Genomic DNA, 17487 nt, shown 5'->3' with positions numbered 1-17487 from the left:
TTTGCCATATACAGTATTTCATCCTGTTCATACATTTCCATTCTTTCTAAAGGCAGGGTACCATCTACCATGTCATCCAGATCTGACCTTAAGCTGGAGACATCAAGTCTCTTGGCTTTTATCTCAGCTCGCAATATGTCTTTCGAAGGGGGCTCACTGGTCTCCCTACCATCCCAACTTCGAGCTCTGCGTTTGGGCTCAGGAGAGTTAATGGGTGGCCTCCCTTGCTCCCATCTCTCCAGGTCCCAGGCTCGGCCATCCGATCTTGGAAGGTGATGGAACACGGGCCTGTTACCCCTACTCTCTCTCTGCCCACTCTCATCTTCTTCTCTCCTCTCACCGCACATCTCTCTGTTATTTTCCCTCTGGTCGCTACACTCCCTTTGCCTCGTATCGCTCAGTATCCGATACGATCCTTCCTGGTTCCCCATATTCCCTGAGCTGCGCTCATTTCCATCATCACAGGGCCTATGGTGCGACCTCTCACAACTCCCATTCGGTTCTCTGGTGCCAGGCACACAGTGTGGACACTTAAAGCTGTTTCTGTACTCTTGCGCTCTCCTCTCCCCTTCACTGAGTATTGGGCACGCCACCCCTTCACTCCCGGGGCCCCCGTTTTCCAGGTCTGTTCTACCTCCACTCCGGGCCCAATGGGTGACTCCCCTACTCCCTCTACAGTCCCACTCCGGGCTACTCTCCCCAGCCCCGCAGTGAGTCCGTGCTCTGCTGTCCTGACTTTCCCTTTCTGCTTCTGCAGCATTTATGCACTTTTGAGCCTTCACTGCCTCATCCCACTGCTTCATGTACTCATTTAGCTCTTGAAAGGATTTTCGTCCCGATCCCCTCAGATCCATTGGCCATCTAGGGCCCCCAGGATCTCCTCCTGGGTCCCCTGCTGTGTGCATCGGTGTACTCCACTCTCTGGGTATCGGCATCTGGCTTGGGGAATTAGTGGTATCGTTCCTCCTTGCCTCCTCTGCTCTTTCTCTGTCTTTCCGTTTCCGTTCTTCCCCTTTTGCTCTCTCTTGGTCATATATCGATATTATAGGACCTATGGTAACAGGTACCTGTAGTGCATCTGGTAATGGGTAGGATGTGGCGCTTTCCGTTTCCGGCGCTCTTTGTACCACAAACCTACCGACTACCTGTTGCACCTGACTAGGCTGGAACAACTCTTTCTTTGGCTCAGGATCCCACTCTGAACTGGGAAGCGGTCTATGCTCTCCTGCATTGCCCCCCTTTGCTCCTTCAGTATTCTCGACCTCTCCCCCTGCTCTATTATACGGGGGTGGCCTGTCTGTCAGTAATCTGTTTATCAAGCTATCCTCTGTTTCGCTCTCATCATCTTCTTCTAGGGGACTTTTATTTACTGGCGCCTCTAACACTGGGTACAGTTTATTTATTTCCAAATTATGCACTCTCCATCTTTTAGCATCCGCATCCCACCTGGCATCCTGCACTGCCCTTACCGAGCGTTTCACCCTTTCTTGTCGTCTGTTCATATTCTTTTCATGCGCTGCCCTAATCCATGCTTCAAGAGCTTCAAACTGGGTTGGTCTAGGCAAGGGTCTCTTTGAGGTCATGACTGATTTCAATCGATGTAACACCTCTAATCTGAACGTCCCGTACTTCGGGAACGTCAGTTCCTCATTTCCTTCAGTAATCTTACTCCACTCTGATATCCAAAGGATCGTATGCAACCCAACATTTACTGCCATATAACGAGCTGGCGTACCCTCCGGCGGGGCTTCTTCCCCTTCATACGATCCCCGCTTCTCCTTTTTAAACAGCGCTTTCAACCATTTAAAACACTTCATAATTATGCGTACAAAATCCAGCCTCGCTACTCTGTTTACTTCCTGATGACAATCCACCAATCCTGTCGCGGCTTTGCTAGCTTGGCCTATCACAGCGCGGTCTTTCTCCTGTCGGCCAATCACGTCGCGACCCTGTCTGACGTGTTCGCTAGCTGGCCTATCACAGCGCGGTCTTTCTCCGGTCAGCCAATCACTGCGCGACACCACCTGACGTCACTTTTCTCCGCTTCGCAGCAGCACCCCTCCTTTCTCAACTCGTCTCCCGGTTATGCATGCGTCCCATTCATACACCGAAAAATGACTACTTCCGACCAAGCGGTCACTTCTCTCGACTGTACGTCCACAGTCTATCTGTAATTGTCAACACAACTGACGAGATGTCTCTCGTCTCTCTGATAGGTTGCTTACACACACAGTAACTTCCGACCAGCGTCCGTTACTCACGCACTCACTCTTACGTTCCCCCTATCTCGGTCTCTCGGGTGATCAATGGTACCTCATGACCCCCTTCACACTAGTTGACAATTACTCTGGGTGTCCGATACACCCGAACCACTTAAGCTCTCCTTGAACTTAAGATTTCCACCGGTTGCGCGCGCTCACAACCTGTTCCACAGTCACTCTACAGACATTCAACTCCGCCAGACATTACAACATAGATACAATACAAAACACCGCAATCTAACACGCATAACCCTTTATACTCACTCTCGACCGATACTGCTGCTTTTTCTGTCTCACGTCATCCGGATCTTCATCTGCGGGCTGTTCTTCCGATCATCGATTTCTAGGGGCCTTGGGGTAAGCTAACCTGGCCTAGGTCACCGTCCTCAAGAAGGCAACCATCCTCTATAGCTACCAACTGAAAGGGCGAGATTTTGATCGATACCTTATATCTATTGATCCAAACCTCGATCTGGTCGACTGAACCTTTGTTGCCTGTCTAGGAGGAAAACAGTACACCCATCTGCAAGTTAGTTCACCCAATAAAGGACTCTACTCCCAAAGATCACGGACAACTTCTAGTTTCAAAGGTTTATTGTAAAGAAATGATAAGCTGCAAATACAAACATCTCAGAATGAGATTCACGAGATACACAGGTCCAATTACATACATGTGCTCTCGAAAAGCCCTTAGACGAGCAACAGAAATCACTAACACAAGTTCTAAGAACAATAAAGCTATCAGCATAGACGCATATCTCTCCTTCATTTAGGTTGGAGGAAAACAAACACACAGGTTAGGCGTCCCTACCCTGTTCTAGATGGTATCCCTACTTAACCAAATCCCAACCTAACAAAGGTGTCAGCAGTGAATGACCCCAAAGGAAGTCACTCACTCTAAGTCTCTTGGTGAAAACCTAAAGTTCTCCAGTCATGACCCCTCACTGCCTACCCATCCGCTCTCTAAAGGGTCCTCAGGTCTCTGCTCTAACTCCACCCAGGGGTGCTGTCCCTAATACAAAACAGTCAACAACAATTGAGACGCCCCTTGCGAAACGCCTCTCACGTGGTGCAACTTCAGGCTTTTTCCATGATGCTTTGTATTGGGCCTCAGACGTTAGAGTTGACCTTGCTTCTCAGACTCTTCTCCGGCCCGCTGATACCCCTTAAACATTCCAGAACCCTCCTCCATGTCTGGGCCGTCCACTGAACAGACCTCTATTCATTCATTTATAATTGCATCCCCCCTTTCCTGTTGCAGACAGATATCTGCCGCCAAGAACCCAACTCTCATATACTTCTAAAAGAAATAGGCTTGCAACATTTCTCAGCCCAGACATGTACGTGTAAATCAACGTTAAAACATTTCAGGCCTACAATATTTCTCATTATGATTATAGCATTCAACTTCTTCATTTAATTAAAGCATGTTAATACTCTTATTCTATTATTTAGTAAACATTTCTATAAATCATGGCCCATTAATGCAATGACAAAAACCTTAATATAATCTGTGTCGTGAAAAGAACCATCTTCCCTTTCCCTCCAGCTCTGGCCCTGAGGCCTATCACGTTCTGCTTTTAACCACATACCATCTTATGTTTTAGCAGCTTCACGACATAGATTCAAAAAAATAATCACATCTAATAAAGTCATATAATGTCACACATTTCTGTATTAGTTCCACTTCTACTTAAATCTCTATATTAGCTATACATTTTTGATATATTTGCAGATACTATTAGCACTCATGGCATTTCTCTTCACGATTTGTGCTTACTACAGGTAAGTGTGATGTACTCATACATTTAAATCAGTTTGCGCTCTCTCACTTCCAAATTTGCATGGCCTGTCTGGCCAGGGAATACAAGAGCATGACTCTTCTAGATGAGCTCTTACATGGGTCCTAAGCTCATTTGGTAAGGATTGCACTTTATCAGCAAGACTTTGTACAACAGAAATATATGAGAAACCCAAGCTCTCTTGACTAGACGAGGACGGAATAACGTCCCAGGTGAAGACGAACAGATGCAACTTCCATCAGATGTTATCCTGATGAAGAAGATTATATCTCCAAAGGTCATGTCAGAAGTGGGATTCGAACCCACGCCTCCAGAGGAGACTGCAGCCTAAACACAACGCCTTAGACCACTCGGCCATCCTGACAGTGAAGAGTCCTAAGAAATGTATAAAAGTCACTCAGAAATGTCTGCGTCCATGCAAGCTTGAAATAATTTCAACCTTCAAACACAAGGTGCAACTTTTTGCACAGGACAATAAACACAGAAGATCACATATGAAAGCATTTCATTTCACAGGTGTACTGTTTTTATGCTTTTAGAATAACTTATACCTCTCACCAGCTATTTAGGGTTCTGTATCCTACTCACAAAATTACCTTGCCTGCGACCTCTCTCTTTATACACAAACAACTACTGCTCAGGAAGTAGGAAGGCAGAAGGTGGGGCAGTTTATGCAAATTTATGCTGTCAATGTGCCTTGCAGATTCATTGCGAATTTCTAGATCCTTGCTGGAAACAAGAGAGCAGGCCTTGTTTCAGATCAACTGTCCCTAGCAAGGAACGTCTGAGCACATCCATTCTTTTGCTCTCTAGCCCCTGACTTGGGACTCACCCTCACTGGCTGAGGAGTGAAGTTCTGCATACCAACGTTACATAGAAGGTATGTTTGTGATTGGTTTGAGATGGGTGGGAGGTCAAGAGCAGGGAAAAGCAAGTCACCTTCACTTCTAGTCTCCTCTTCTATGCCTACCTGCCGTTCACTCACTCTGTCTTTGTTTCATTTTCTCCTTCCTCAACACCCCATCTCACTCACTGGCTCTATCATTTGTGCTCTTTCCCCTTGCTCTTCATTTCATAGTGGAAACATCTCTTGAATGGATCATTAGAAAATGAGGTTACATAAAATTAAAAATCTACTTATTGGAAACCAAAAATATCACAAGACTGAATGTAAGCCATTTCTTCAATAAAAGGGATTTTTTAGGCACCCCCAAAAAACACATAAAACACCACTAGTCCTAGAAGAATATTATACGAGCTTGAAGACAGAATTGGGCAAATTCATTTGCAGTTGAAACTGAAGTTTGGTACTTATTCAGATATTATATGCACTGCCAATTTTTAGCTGAGATTCTGAAGGAACGCAGAGACAAAATGGACTAAAAGTTTTGTCAGAAGTGGGATTTGAACCCACGCCTCCAGGAGAGACTGCGGCCTTAACGCAGCACCCTAGACCACTCGGCCATCCTGACCACATTTTGCTTGTTCATCTACATAGTGAGAAAGATAGTGTGAACAAAAAAAACACACATCTTAGGCCATGAGTGGCTATAGCAAGAAAAAAACTCACTGCACTTTTCCAAAAAGACAACCATATAAGCCCATGTGAGGGAAATTATCTGATTTTCTCCCTCAAGAAAAAAGAAGATTAAACACAGGTTTGTCAGAAGTGGGATTTGAACCCACGTCTCACAGAAGAGACTGCGACCTGAACGCAGCGCCTTAGACAACTCAGCCATCCTGACTTGCAGTTGCAGCACCTTCCACAAGCCAGACAGCCATGCAAGTTTGGTACCGAAAAGGCATGCCCTCAATTCATGTATCCCATTATAAGCATTTCCAACAGATCTTTGAACAATCCATACAGAGCAGTACCTATGAAGAACTCTTTAGACCTTTAAAGCGTACAAAGAGAAAGTGCTATTCACCAGCCACTTGAACGGCCCAAAGCTGCTTTGAAATTGAGTCAACAGCCACATCTTGGCTGACTAAAGCAAATTCAACAAGGGAGCTCAATGTCACAACATAGGGTGGAATACGCAAATCTAAGCAGCCCCTGATCACAGCCCTGAGGACATTGCTGTAAGTGTGCTGGAGTACAGTTGTCTACCAGGTGCTTGGCATTCTTCCAAATTTGCATGGCCTGTCTGGCCAGGGAATACAAGAGCATGACTCTTCTAGATGAGCTCTTACATGGGTCCTTAGCTCATTTGGTAAGGATTGCACTTCATCAGCAAGACTTTGTAAAACAGAAATATATGAGAAACCCAAGCTCTCTTGACTAGACGAGGACGGAATAACGTCCCAGGTGAAGACGAAGAGATGCAACTTCCATCAGATGTTATCCTGATGAAGAAGATTATATCTCCAAAAGTCATGTCAGAAGTGGGATTCGAACCCACACCTCCAGTGGAGACTGCGGCCTAAACACAGCGCCTTAGACCACTCGGCCATCCTGACAGTGGAGAGTCCTAAGAAATGTATAAAAGTCACTCAGAAATTTCTGCGTCCATGCAAGCTTGAAATAATTTCAACCTTCAAACACAAGGTGCAACTTTTTGCACAGGACAATAAACACAGAAGATCACATATGAAAGCATTTCATTTCACAGGTGTACTGTTTTTATGCTTTTAGAATAACTTATACCTCTCACCAGCTATTTAGGGTTCTGTATCCTACTCACAAAATTACCTTGCCTGCGACCTCTCTCTTTATACACAAACAACTACTGCTCAGGAAGTAGGAAGGCAGAAGGTGGGGCAGTTTATGCAAATTTATGCTGTCAATGTGCCTTGCAGATTCATGCAGAATTTCTAGTTCCTTGCTGGAAACAAGAGAGCAGGCCTTGTTTCAGATCAACTGTCCCTAGCAAGGAACGTCTGAGCACATCCATTCTTTTGCTCTCTAGCCCCTGGCTTGGGACTCACCCTCACTGGCTGAGGAGTGAAGTTCTGCATACCAACGTTGAATAGAAGGTATGTTTGTGATTGGTTTGAGATGGGTGGGAGGTCAAGAGCAGGGAAAAGCAAGTCACCTTCCCTTCTAGTCTCCTCTTCTATGCCTACCTGCCGTTCACTCACTCTGTCTTTGTTTCATTCTCTCCTTCCTCAACACCCCATCTCACTCACTGGCTCTATCATTTGTGCTCTTTCCCCTTGCTCTTCATTTCATAGTGGAAACATCTCTTGAATGGATCATTAGAAAATGAGGTTACATAAAATTAAAAATCTACTTATTGGAAACCAAAAATATCACAAGACTGAATGTAAGCCATTTCTTCAATTAAAGGGATTTTTTAGGCACCCCCCAAAAAACACATAAAACACCACTAGTGCTAGAAGAATATTATACGAGCTTGAAGACATAATTGGGCAAATTCATTTGCAGTTGAAACTGAAGTTTGGTACTTATTCAGATATTATATGCACTGCCAATTTTTAGCTGAGATTCTGAAGGAACGCAGAGACAAAATGGACTTAAAGTTTTGTCAGAAGTGGGATTCAAACCCACGCCTCCAGGAGAGACTGAGGCCTTAATGCAGTGCCTTAGACCACTCGGCCATCCTGACCACAAGTTGCTTGTTCATCTACATAGTGAGAAAGATAGTGTGAACAAAAAAAACACACATCTTAGGCCATGAGTGGCTATAGCAAGAAAAAAACTCACTGCACTTTTCCAAAAAGACAACCATATAAGCCCATGTGAGGGAAATGATCTGATTTTCTCCCTCAAGAAAAAAGAAGATTAAACACAGGTTTGTCAGAAGTGGGATTTGAACCCACGCCTCCAGAAGAGACTGCGACCTGAACGCAGCGCCTTAGACCACTCGGCCATCCTGACTTGCATTTTCAGCACCTTCCACAAGCCAGACAGCCATGCAAGTTTGGTACCGAAAAGGCATGCCCTCAATTTATTTATCAAATAATAAGCATTTCCAACAGATCTTTGAACAATCCATACAGAGCAGTACCTATGAAGAACTCTTTAGACCTTTAAAGCGTACAAATAGAAAGTGCTATTCACCAGCCACTTGAACGGCCCAAAGCTGCTTTGAAATTGAGTCAACAGCCACATCTTGGCTGACTAAAGCAAATTCAACAAGGGAGCTCAATGTCACAACATAGGGTGGAATACGCAAATCTAAGCAGCCCCTGATCACAGCCCTGAGGACATTGCTGTAAGTGTGCTGGAGTACAGCTGTCTACCAGGTGCTTGGCATTCTTCCAAATTTGCATGGCCTGTCTGGCCAGGGAATACAAGAGCATGACTCTTCTAGATGAGCTCTTACATGGGTCCTAAGGTCATTTGGTAAGGATTGCACTTTATCAGCAAGACTTTGTACAACAGAAATATATGAGAAACCCAAGCTCTCTTGACTAGACGAGGACGGAATAACGTCCCAGGTGAAGACGAACAGATGCAACTTCCATCAGATGTTATCCTGATGAAGAAGATTATATCTCCAAAAGTCATGTCAGAAGTGGGATTCGAACCCACGCCTCCAGAAGAGACTGCGGCCTAAACACAGCACCTTAGACCACTCGGCCATCCTGACAGTGGAGAGTCCTAAGAAATGTATAAAAGTCACTCAGAAATTTCTGCGTCCATGCAAGCTTGAAATAATTTCAACCTTCAAACACAAGGTGCAACTTTTTGCACAGGACAATAAACACAGAAGATCACATATGAAAGCATTTCATTTCACAGGTGTACTGTTTTTATGCTTTTAGAATAACTTATACCTCTCACCAGCTATTTAGGGTTCTGTATCCTACTCACAAAATTATCTTGCCTGCGACCTCTCTCTTTATACACAAACAACTATTGCTCAGGAAGTAGGAAGGCAGAAGGTGGGGCAGTTTATGCAAATTTATGCTGTCAATGTGCCTTGCAGATTCATGCAGAATTTCTAGATCCTTGCTGGAAACAAGAGAGCAGGCCTTGTTTCAGATCAACTGTCCCTAGCAAGGAACGTCTGAGCACATCCATTCTTTTGCGCTCTAGCCCCTGGCTTGGGACTCACCCTCACTGGCTGAGGAGTGAAGTTCTGCATACCAACGTTGCGTAGAAGGTATGTTTGTGATTGGTTTGAGATGGGTGGGAGGTCAAGAGCAGGGAAAAGCAAGTCACTTTCACTTCTAGTCTCCTCTTCTATGCCTACCTGCCGTTCACTCACTCTGTCTTTGTTTCATTCTCTCCTTCCTCAACACCCCATCTCACTCACTCGCTCTATCATTTGTGCTCTTTCCCCTTGCTCTTCATTTCATAGTGGAAACATCTCTTGAATGGATCATTAGAAAATGAGGTTACATAAAATTAAAAATCTACTTATTGGAAACCAAAAATATCACAAGACTGAATGTAAGCCATTTCTTCAATAAAAGGGATTTTTTAGGCACCCCCCAAAAAACACATAAAACACCACTAGTGCTAGAAGAATATTATACGAGCTTGAAGACAGTATTGGGCAAATTCATTTGCAGTTGAAACTGAAGTTTGGTACTTATTCAGATATTATATGCACTGCCAATTTTTAGCTGAGATTCTGAAGGAACGCAGTGACAAAATGGACTTAAAGTTTTGTCAGAAGTGGGATTCGAACCCACGCCTCCAGGAGAGACTGCGGCCTTAACGCAGCGCCTTAGACCACTCGGCCATCCTGACCAAATGTTGCTTGTCCATCTACATAGTGAGAAAGATAGTGTGAACAAAAAAAACACACATCTTAGGCCATAAGTGGCTATAGCAAGAAAAACACTCACTGCACTTTTCCAAAAAGACAACCATATAAGCCCATGTGAGGAAAATGATCTGATTTTCTCCCTCAAGAAAAAAGAAGATTAAACACAGGTTTGTCAGAAGTGGGATTTGAACCCACGCCTCCAGAAGAGACTGCGACCTGAACACAGCGCCTTAGACCACTCGGCCATCCTGACTTGCATTTGCAGCACCTTCCACAAGCCAGACAGCCATGCAAGTTTGGTACCGAAAAGGCATGCCCTCAATTTATTTATCCCATTATAAGCATTTCCAACAGATCTTTGAACAATCCATACAGAGCAGTACCTATGAAGAACTCTTTAGACCTTTAAAGCGTACAAAGAGAAAGTGCTATTCACCAGCCACTTGAACGGCCCAAAGCTGCTTTGAAATTGAGTCAACAGCCACATCTTGGCTGACTAAAGCAAATTCAACAAGGGAGCTCAATGTCACAACATAGGGTGGAATACGCAAATCTAAGCAGCCCCTGATCACAGCCCTGAGGACATTGCTGTAAGTGTGCTGGAGTACAGCTGTCTACCAGGTGCTTGGCATTCTTCCAAATTTGCATGGCCTGTCTGGCCAGGGAATACAAGAGCATGACTCTTCTAGATGAGCTCTTACATGGGTCCTAAGCTCATTTGGTAAGGATTGCACTTTATCAGCAAGACTTTGTACCACAGAAATATATGAGAAACCCAAGCTCTCTTGACTAGACGAGGACGGAATAACGTCCCAGGTGAAGACGAACAGATGCAACTTCCATCAGATGTTATCCTGATGAAGAAGATTATATCTCCAAAAGTCATGTCAGAAGTGGGATTCGAACCCACGCCTCCAGAGGAGACTGCAGCCTAAACACAGCGCCTTAGACCACTCGGCCATCCTGACAGTGGAGAGTCCTAAGAAATGTATAAAAGTCACACAGAAATTTCTGCGTCCATGCAAGTTTGAAATAATTTCAACCTTCAAACACAAGGTGCAACTTTTTGCACAGGACAATAAACACAGAAGATCACATATGAAAGCATTTCATTTCACAGGTGTACTGTTTTTATGCTTTTAGAATAACTTATACCTCTCACCAGCTATTTAGGGTTCTGTATCCTACTCACAAAATTACCTTGCCTGCGACCTCTCTCTTTATACACAAACAACTACTGCTCAGGAAGTAGGAAGGCAGAAGGTGGGGCAGTTTATGAAAATTTATGCTGTCAATGTGCCTTGCAGATTCATGCAGAATTTCTAGTTCCTTGCTGGAAACAAGAGAGCAGGCCTTGTTTCAGATCAACTGTCCCTAGCAAGGAACGTCTGAGCACATCCATTCTTTTGCTCTCTAGCCCCTGGCTTGGGACTCACCCTCACTGGCTGAGGAGTGAAGTTCTGCATACCAACGTTGAATAGAAGGTATGTTTGTGATTGGTTTGAGATGGGTGGGAGGTCAAGAGCAGGGAAAAGCAAGTCACCTTCCCTTCTAGTCTCCTCTTCTATGCCTACCTGCCGTTCACTCACTCTGTCTTTGTTTCATTCTCTCCTTCCTCAACACCCCATCTCACTCACTGGCTCTATCATTTGTGCTCTTTCCCCTTGCTCTTCATTTCATAGTGGAAACATCTCTTGAATGGATCATTAGAAAATGAGGTTACATAAAATTAAAAATCTACTTATTGGAAACCAAAAATATCACAAGACTGAATGTAAGCCATTTCTTCAATAAAAGGGATTTTTTAGGCACCCCCCAAAAAACACATAAAACACCACTAGTGCTAGAAGAATATTATACGAGCTTGAAGACAGAATTGGGCAAATTCATTTGCAGTTGAAACTGAAGTTTGGTACTTATTCAGATATTATATGCACTGCCAATTTTTAGCTGAGATTCTGAAGGAACGCAGAGACAAAATGGACTTAAAGTTTTGTCAGAAGTGGGATTCGAACCCACGCCTCCAGGAGAGACTGGGGCCTTAATGCAGTGCCCTAGACCACTCGGCCATCCTGACCACAAGTTGCTTGTTCATCTACATAGTGAGAAAGATAGTGTGAACAAAAAAAACACACATCTTAGGCCATGAGTGGCTATAGCAAGAAAAAAACTCACTGCACTTTTCCAAAAAGACAACCATATAAGCCCATGTGAGGGAAATGATCTGATTTTGTCCCTCAAGAAAAAAGAAGATTAAACACAGGTTTGTCAGAAGTGGGATTTGAACCCACGCCCCCAGAAGAGACTGCGACCTGAACGCAGCGCCTTAGACCACTCGGCCATCCTGACTTGCATTTTCAGCACCTTCCACAAGCCAGACAGCCATGCAAGTTTGGTACCGAAAAGGCATGCCCTCAATTTATTTATCCCATTATAAGCATTTCCAACAGATCTTTGAACAATCCATACAGAGCAGTACCTATGAAGAACTCTTTAGACCTTTAATGAGTACAAAGAGAAAGTGCTATTCACCAGCCACTTGAACGGCCCAAAGCTGCTTTGAAATTGAGTCAACAGCCACATCTTGGCTGACTAAAGCAAATTCAACAAGGGAGCTCAATGTCACAACATAGGGTGGAATACACAAATCTAAGCAGCCCCTGATCACAGCCCTGAGGACATTGCTGTAAGTGTGCTGGAGTACAGCTGTCTACCAGGTGCTTGGCATTCTTCCAAATTTGCATGGCCTGTCTGGCCAGGGAATACAAGAGCATGACTCTTCTAGATGAGCTCTTACATGGGTCCTTAGCTCATTTGGTAAGGATTGCACTTCATCAGCAAGACTTTGTAAAACAGAAATATATGAGAAACCCAAGCTCTCTTGACTAGACGAGGACGGAATAACGTCCCAGGTGAAGACGAAGAGATGCAACCTCCATCAGATGTTATCCTGATGAAGAAGATTATATCTCCAAAAGTCATTTCAGAAGTGGGATTCGAACCCACGCCTCCAGAGGAGACTGCAGCCTAAACACAGCGCCTTAGACCACTCGGCCATCCTGACAGTGAAGAGTCCTAAGAAATGTATAAAAGTCACTCAGAAATTTCTGCGTCCATGCAAGCTTGAAATAATTTCAACCTTCAAACACAAGGTGCAACTTTTTGCACAGGACAATAAACACAGAAGATCACATATGAAAGCATTTAATTTCACAGGTGTACTGTTTTTATGCTTTTAGAATAACTTATACCTCTCACCAGCTATTTAGGGTTCTGTATCCTACTCACAAAATTATCTTGCCTGCGACCTCTCTCTTTATACACAAACAACTATTGCTCAGGAAGTAGGAAGGCAGAAGGTGGGGCAGTTTATGCAAATTTATGCTGTCAATGTGCCTTGCAGATTCATGCAGAATTTCTAGATCCTTGCTGGAAACAAGAGAGCAGGCCTTGTTTCAGATCAACTGTCCCTAGCAAGGAACGTCTGAGCACATCCATTCTTTTGCTCTCTAGCCCCTGGCTTGGGACTCACCCTCACTGGCTGAGGAGTGAAGTTCTGCATACCAACGTTGCATAGAAGGTATGTTTGTGATTGGTTTGAGATGGGTGGGAGGTCAAGAGCAGGGAAAAGCAAGTCACCTTCACTTCTAGTCTCCTCTTCTATGCCTACCTGCCGTTCACTCACTCTGTCTTTGTTTCCTTCTCTCCTTCCTCAACACCCCATCTCACTCACTGGCTCTATCATTTGTGCTCTTTCCCCTTGCTCTTCATTTCATAGTGGAAACATCTCTTGAATGGATCATTAGAAAATGAGGTTACATAAAATTAAAAATCTACTTATTGGAAACCAAAAATATCACAAGACTGAATGTAAGCCATTTCTTCAATAAAAGGGATTTTTTAGGCACCCCCCAAAAAACACATAAAACACCACTAGTGCTAGAAGAATATTATACGAGCTTGAAGACAGAATTGGGCAAATTCATTTGCAGTTGAAACTGAAGTTTGGTACTTATTCAGATATTATATGCACTGCCAATTTTTAGCTGAGATTCTGAAGGAACGCAGTGACAAAATGGACTTAAAGTTTTGTCAGAAGTGGGATTCGAACCCACGCCTCCAGGAGAGACTGCCGCCTTAACGCAGCGCCTTAGACCACTCGGCCGTCCTGACCACATGTTGCTTGTCCATCTACATAGTGAGAAAGATAGTGTGAACAAAAAAAACACACATCTTAGGCCATAAGTGGCTATAGCAAGAAAAAAACTCACTGCACTTTTCCAAAAAGACAACCATATAAGCCCATGTGAGGGAAATGATCTGATTTTCTCCCTCAAGAAAAAAGAAGATTAAACACAGGTTTGTCAGAAGTGGTATTTGAACCCACGCCTCCAGAAGAGACTGCGACCTGAACGCAGCGCCTTAGACCACTCGGCCATCCTGACTTGCATTTGCAGCACCTTCCACAAGCCAGACAGCCATGCAAGTTTGGTACCGAAAAGGCATGCCCTCAATTTATTTATCCCATTATAAGCATTTCCAACAGATCTTTGAACAATCCATACAGAGCAGTACCTATGAAGAACTCTTTAGACCTTTAAAGCGTACAAAGAGAAAGTGCTATTCACCAGCCACTTGAACGGCCCAAAGCTGCTTTGAAATTGAGTCAACAGCCACATCTTGGCTGACTAAAGCAAATTCAACAAGGGAGCTCAATGTCACAACATAGGGTGGAATACGCAAATCTAAGCAGCCCCTGATCACAGCCCTGAGGACATTGCTGTAAGTGTGCTGGAGTACAGCTGTCTACCAGGTGCTTGGCATTCTTCCAAATTTGCATGGCCTGTCTGGCCAGGGAATACAAGAGCATGACTCTTCTAGATAAGCTCTTACATGGGTCCTAAGCTCATTTGGTAAGGATTGCACTTTATCAGCAAGACTTTGTACAACAGAAATATATGAGAAACCCAAGCTCTCTTGACTAGACGAGGACGGAATAACGTCCCAGGTGAAGACGAACAGATGCAACTTCCATCAGATGTTATCCTGATGAAGAAGATTATATCTCCAAAAGTCATGTCAGAAGTGGGATTCGAACCCACACCTCCAGAGGAGACTGCGGCCTAAACACAGCGCCTTAGACCACTCGGCCATCCTGACAGTGGAGAGTCCTAAGAAATGTATAAAAGTCACTCAGAAATTTCTGCGTCCATGCAAGCTTGAAATAATTTCAACCTTCAAACACAAGGTGCAACTTTTTGCACAGGACAATAAACACAGAAGATCACATATGAAAGCATTTCATTTCACAGGTGTACTGTTTTTATGCTTTTAGAATAACTTATACCTCTCACCAGCTATTTAGGGTTCTGTATCCTACTCATAAAATTACCTTGCCTGCGACCTCTCTCTTTATACACAAACAACTACTGCTCAGGAAGTAGGAAGGCAGAAGGTGGGGCAGTTTATGCAAATTTATGCTGTCAATGTGCCTTGCAGATTCATGCAGAATTTCTAGTTCCTTGCTGGAAACAAGAGAGCAGGCCTTGTTTCAGATCAACTGTCCCTAGCAAGGAACGTCTGAGCACATCCATTCTTTTGCTCTCTAGCCCCTGGCTTGGGACTCACCCTCACTGGCTGAGGAGTGAAGTTCTGCATACCAACGTTGAATAGAAGGTATGTTTGTGATTGGTTTGAGATGGGTGGGAGGTCAAGAGCAGGGAAAAGCAAGTCACCTTCCCTTCTAGTCTCCTCTTCTATGCCTACCTGCCGTTCACTCACTCTGTCTTTGTTTCATTCTCTCCTTCCTCAACACCCCATCTCACTCACTGGCTCTATCATTTGTGCTCTTTCCCCTTGCTCTTCATTTCATAGTGGAAACATCTCTTGAATGGATCATTAGAAAATGAGGTTACATAAAATTAAAAATCTACTTATTGGAAACCAAAAATATCACAAGACTGAATGTAAGCCATTTCTTCAATAAAAGGGATTTTTTAGGCACCCCCCAAAAAACACATAAAACACCACTAGTGCTAGAAGAATATTATACGAGGTTGAAGACAGAATTGGGCAAATTCATTTGCAGTTGAAACTGAAGTTTGGTACTTATTCAGATATTATATGCACTGCCAATTTTTAGCTGAGATTCTGAAGGAACGCAGAGACAAAATGGACTTAAAGTTTTGTCAGAAGTGGGATTCAAACCCACGCCTCCAGGAGAGACTGCGGCCTTAATGCAGTGCCTTAGACCACTCGGCCATCCTGACCACAAGTTGCTTGTTCATCTACATAGTGAGAAAGATAGTGTGAACAAAAAAAACACACATCTTAGGCCATGAGTGGCTATAGCAAGAAAAAAACTCACTGCACTTTTCCAAAAAGACAACCATATAAGCCCATGTGAGGGAAATGATCTGATTTTCTCCCTCAAGAAAAAAGAAGATTAAACACAGGTTTGTCAAAAGTGGGATTTGAACCCACGCCTCCAGAAGAGACTGCGACCTGAACGCAGCGCCTCAGACCACTCGGCCATCCTGACTTGCATTTTCAGCACCTTCCACAAGCCAGACAGCCATGCAAGTTTGGTACCGAAAAGGCATGCCCTCAATTTATTTATCCCATTATAAGCATTTCCAACAGATCTTTGAACAATCCATACAGAGCAGTACCTATGAAGAACTCTTTAGACTTTTAAAGCGTACAAAGAGAAAGTGCTATTCACCAGCCACTTGAACGGCCCAAAGCTGCTTTGAAATTGAGTCAACAGCCACATCTTGGCTGACTAAAGCAAATTCAACAAGGGAGCTCAATGTCACAACATAGGGTGGAATACGCAAATCTAAGCAGCCCCTGATCACAGCCCTGAGGACATTGCTGTAAGTGTGCTGGAGTACAGCTGTCTACCAGGTGCTTGGCATTCTTCCAAATTTGCATGGCCTGTCTGGCCAGGGAATACAAGAGCATGACTCTTCTAGATGAGCTCTTACATGGGTCCTAAGCTCATTTGGTAAGGATTGCACTTTATCAGCAAGACTTTGTACAACAGAAATATATGAGAAACCCAAGCTCTCTTGACTAGACGAGGACGGAATAACGTCCCAGGTGAAGACGAACAGATGCAACTTCCATCAGATGTTATCCTGATGAAGAAGATTATATCTCCAAAAGTCATGTCAGAAGTGGGATTCGAACCCACGCCTCCAGAGGAGACTGCGGCCTAAACACAGCACCTTAGACCACTCGGCCATCCTGACAGTGGAGAGTCCTAAGAAATGTATAAAAGTCACTCAGAAATTTCTGCGTCCATGCAAGCTTGAAATAATTTCAACCTTCAAACACAAGGTGCAACTTTTTGCACAGGACAATAAACACAGAAGATCACATATGAAAGCATTTCATTTCACAGGTGTACTGTTTTTATGCTTTTAGAATAACTTATACCTCTCACCAGCTATTTAGGGTTCTGTATCCTACTCACAAAATTACCTTGCCTGCGACCTCTCTCTTTATACACAAACAACTACTGCTCAGGAAGTAGGAAGGCAGAAGGTGGGGCAGTTTATGCAAATTTATGCTGTCAATGTGCCTTGCAGATTCATGCAGAATTTCTAGTTCCTTGCTGGAAACAAGAGAGCAGGCCTTGTTTCAGATCAACTGTCCCTAGCAAGGAACGTCTGAGCACATCCATTCTTTTGCTCTCTAGCCCCTGGCTTGGGACTCACCCTCACTGGCTGAGGA

The 17487-nt window shown here is 44.0% G+C and overlaps 13 non-coding genes across 13 annotated transcripts; all 13 read right to left on the bottom strand.

Moving 5' to 3' along the window:
• Positions 1–4344: 4344 nt before the first annotated feature.
• TRNAL-UAG (transfer RNA leucine (anticodon UAG)) lies at positions 4345–4427 on the bottom strand. Its single transcript has one exon. It is a non-coding gene; the product is annotated as a tRNA-Leu (tRNA).
• Positions 4428–6440: 2013 nt separating this feature from the next.
• TRNAL-UAG (transfer RNA leucine (anticodon UAG)) lies at positions 6441–6523 on the bottom strand. The gene has a single exon. It is a non-coding gene; the product is annotated as a tRNA-Leu (tRNA).
• A 1298-nt stretch (positions 6524–7821) lies between these two features.
• TRNAL-CAG (transfer RNA leucine (anticodon CAG)) lies at positions 7822–7904 on the bottom strand. Its single transcript has one exon. It is a non-coding gene; the product is annotated as a tRNA-Leu (tRNA).
• Positions 7905–8536: 632 nt separating this feature from the next.
• On the bottom strand, positions 8537–8619 carry TRNAL-UAG (transfer RNA leucine (anticodon UAG)). Its single transcript has one exon. It is a non-coding gene; the product is annotated as a tRNA-Leu (tRNA).
• Positions 8620–9645: 1026 nt separating this feature from the next.
• TRNAL-AAG (transfer RNA leucine (anticodon AAG)) lies at positions 9646–9728 on the bottom strand. Its single transcript has one exon. It is a non-coding gene; the product is annotated as a tRNA-Leu (tRNA).
• Positions 9729–9917: 189 nt separating this feature from the next.
• TRNAL-CAG (transfer RNA leucine (anticodon CAG)) lies at positions 9918–10000 on the bottom strand. Its single transcript has one exon. It is a non-coding gene; the product is annotated as a tRNA-Leu (tRNA).
• Positions 10001–10632: 632 nt separating this feature from the next.
• TRNAL-UAG (transfer RNA leucine (anticodon UAG)) lies at positions 10633–10715 on the bottom strand. Its single transcript has one exon. It is a non-coding gene; the product is annotated as a tRNA-Leu (tRNA).
• Positions 10716–12013: 1298 nt separating this feature from the next.
• On the bottom strand, positions 12014–12096 carry TRNAL-CAG (transfer RNA leucine (anticodon CAG)). Its single transcript has one exon. It is a non-coding gene; the product is annotated as a tRNA-Leu (tRNA).
• A 632-nt stretch (positions 12097–12728) lies between these two features.
• On the bottom strand, positions 12729–12811 carry TRNAL-UAG (transfer RNA leucine (anticodon UAG)). Its single transcript has one exon. It is a non-coding gene; the product is annotated as a tRNA-Leu (tRNA).
• A 1298-nt stretch (positions 12812–14109) lies between these two features.
• Positions 14110–14192, bottom strand: TRNAL-CAG (transfer RNA leucine (anticodon CAG)). The gene has a single exon. It is a non-coding gene; the product is annotated as a tRNA-Leu (tRNA).
• Positions 14193–14824: 632 nt separating this feature from the next.
• TRNAL-UAG (transfer RNA leucine (anticodon UAG)) lies at positions 14825–14907 on the bottom strand. The gene has a single exon. It is a non-coding gene; the product is annotated as a tRNA-Leu (tRNA).
• A 1298-nt stretch (positions 14908–16205) lies between these two features.
• Positions 16206–16288, bottom strand: TRNAL-CAG (transfer RNA leucine (anticodon CAG)). The gene has a single exon. It is a non-coding gene; the product is annotated as a tRNA-Leu (tRNA).
• Positions 16289–16920: 632 nt separating this feature from the next.
• Positions 16921–17003, bottom strand: TRNAL-UAG (transfer RNA leucine (anticodon UAG)). The gene has a single exon. It is a non-coding gene; the product is annotated as a tRNA-Leu (tRNA).
• Between the last annotated feature and the right edge of the window lie 484 nt (positions 17004–17487).

This window comes from Lissotriton helveticus, chromosome 8 (genome assembly GCF_964261635.1).
Source record: "Lissotriton helveticus chromosome 8, aLisHel1.1, whole genome shotgun sequence".
In the NCBI taxonomy this organism is placed as follows: Eukaryota; Metazoa; Chordata; class Amphibia; order Caudata; family Salamandridae; genus Lissotriton; species Lissotriton helveticus.
The sequence above is the reverse complement of the archived record's forward strand: the minus strand, read 5'-3'. Positions and strand labels throughout refer to the sequence as shown.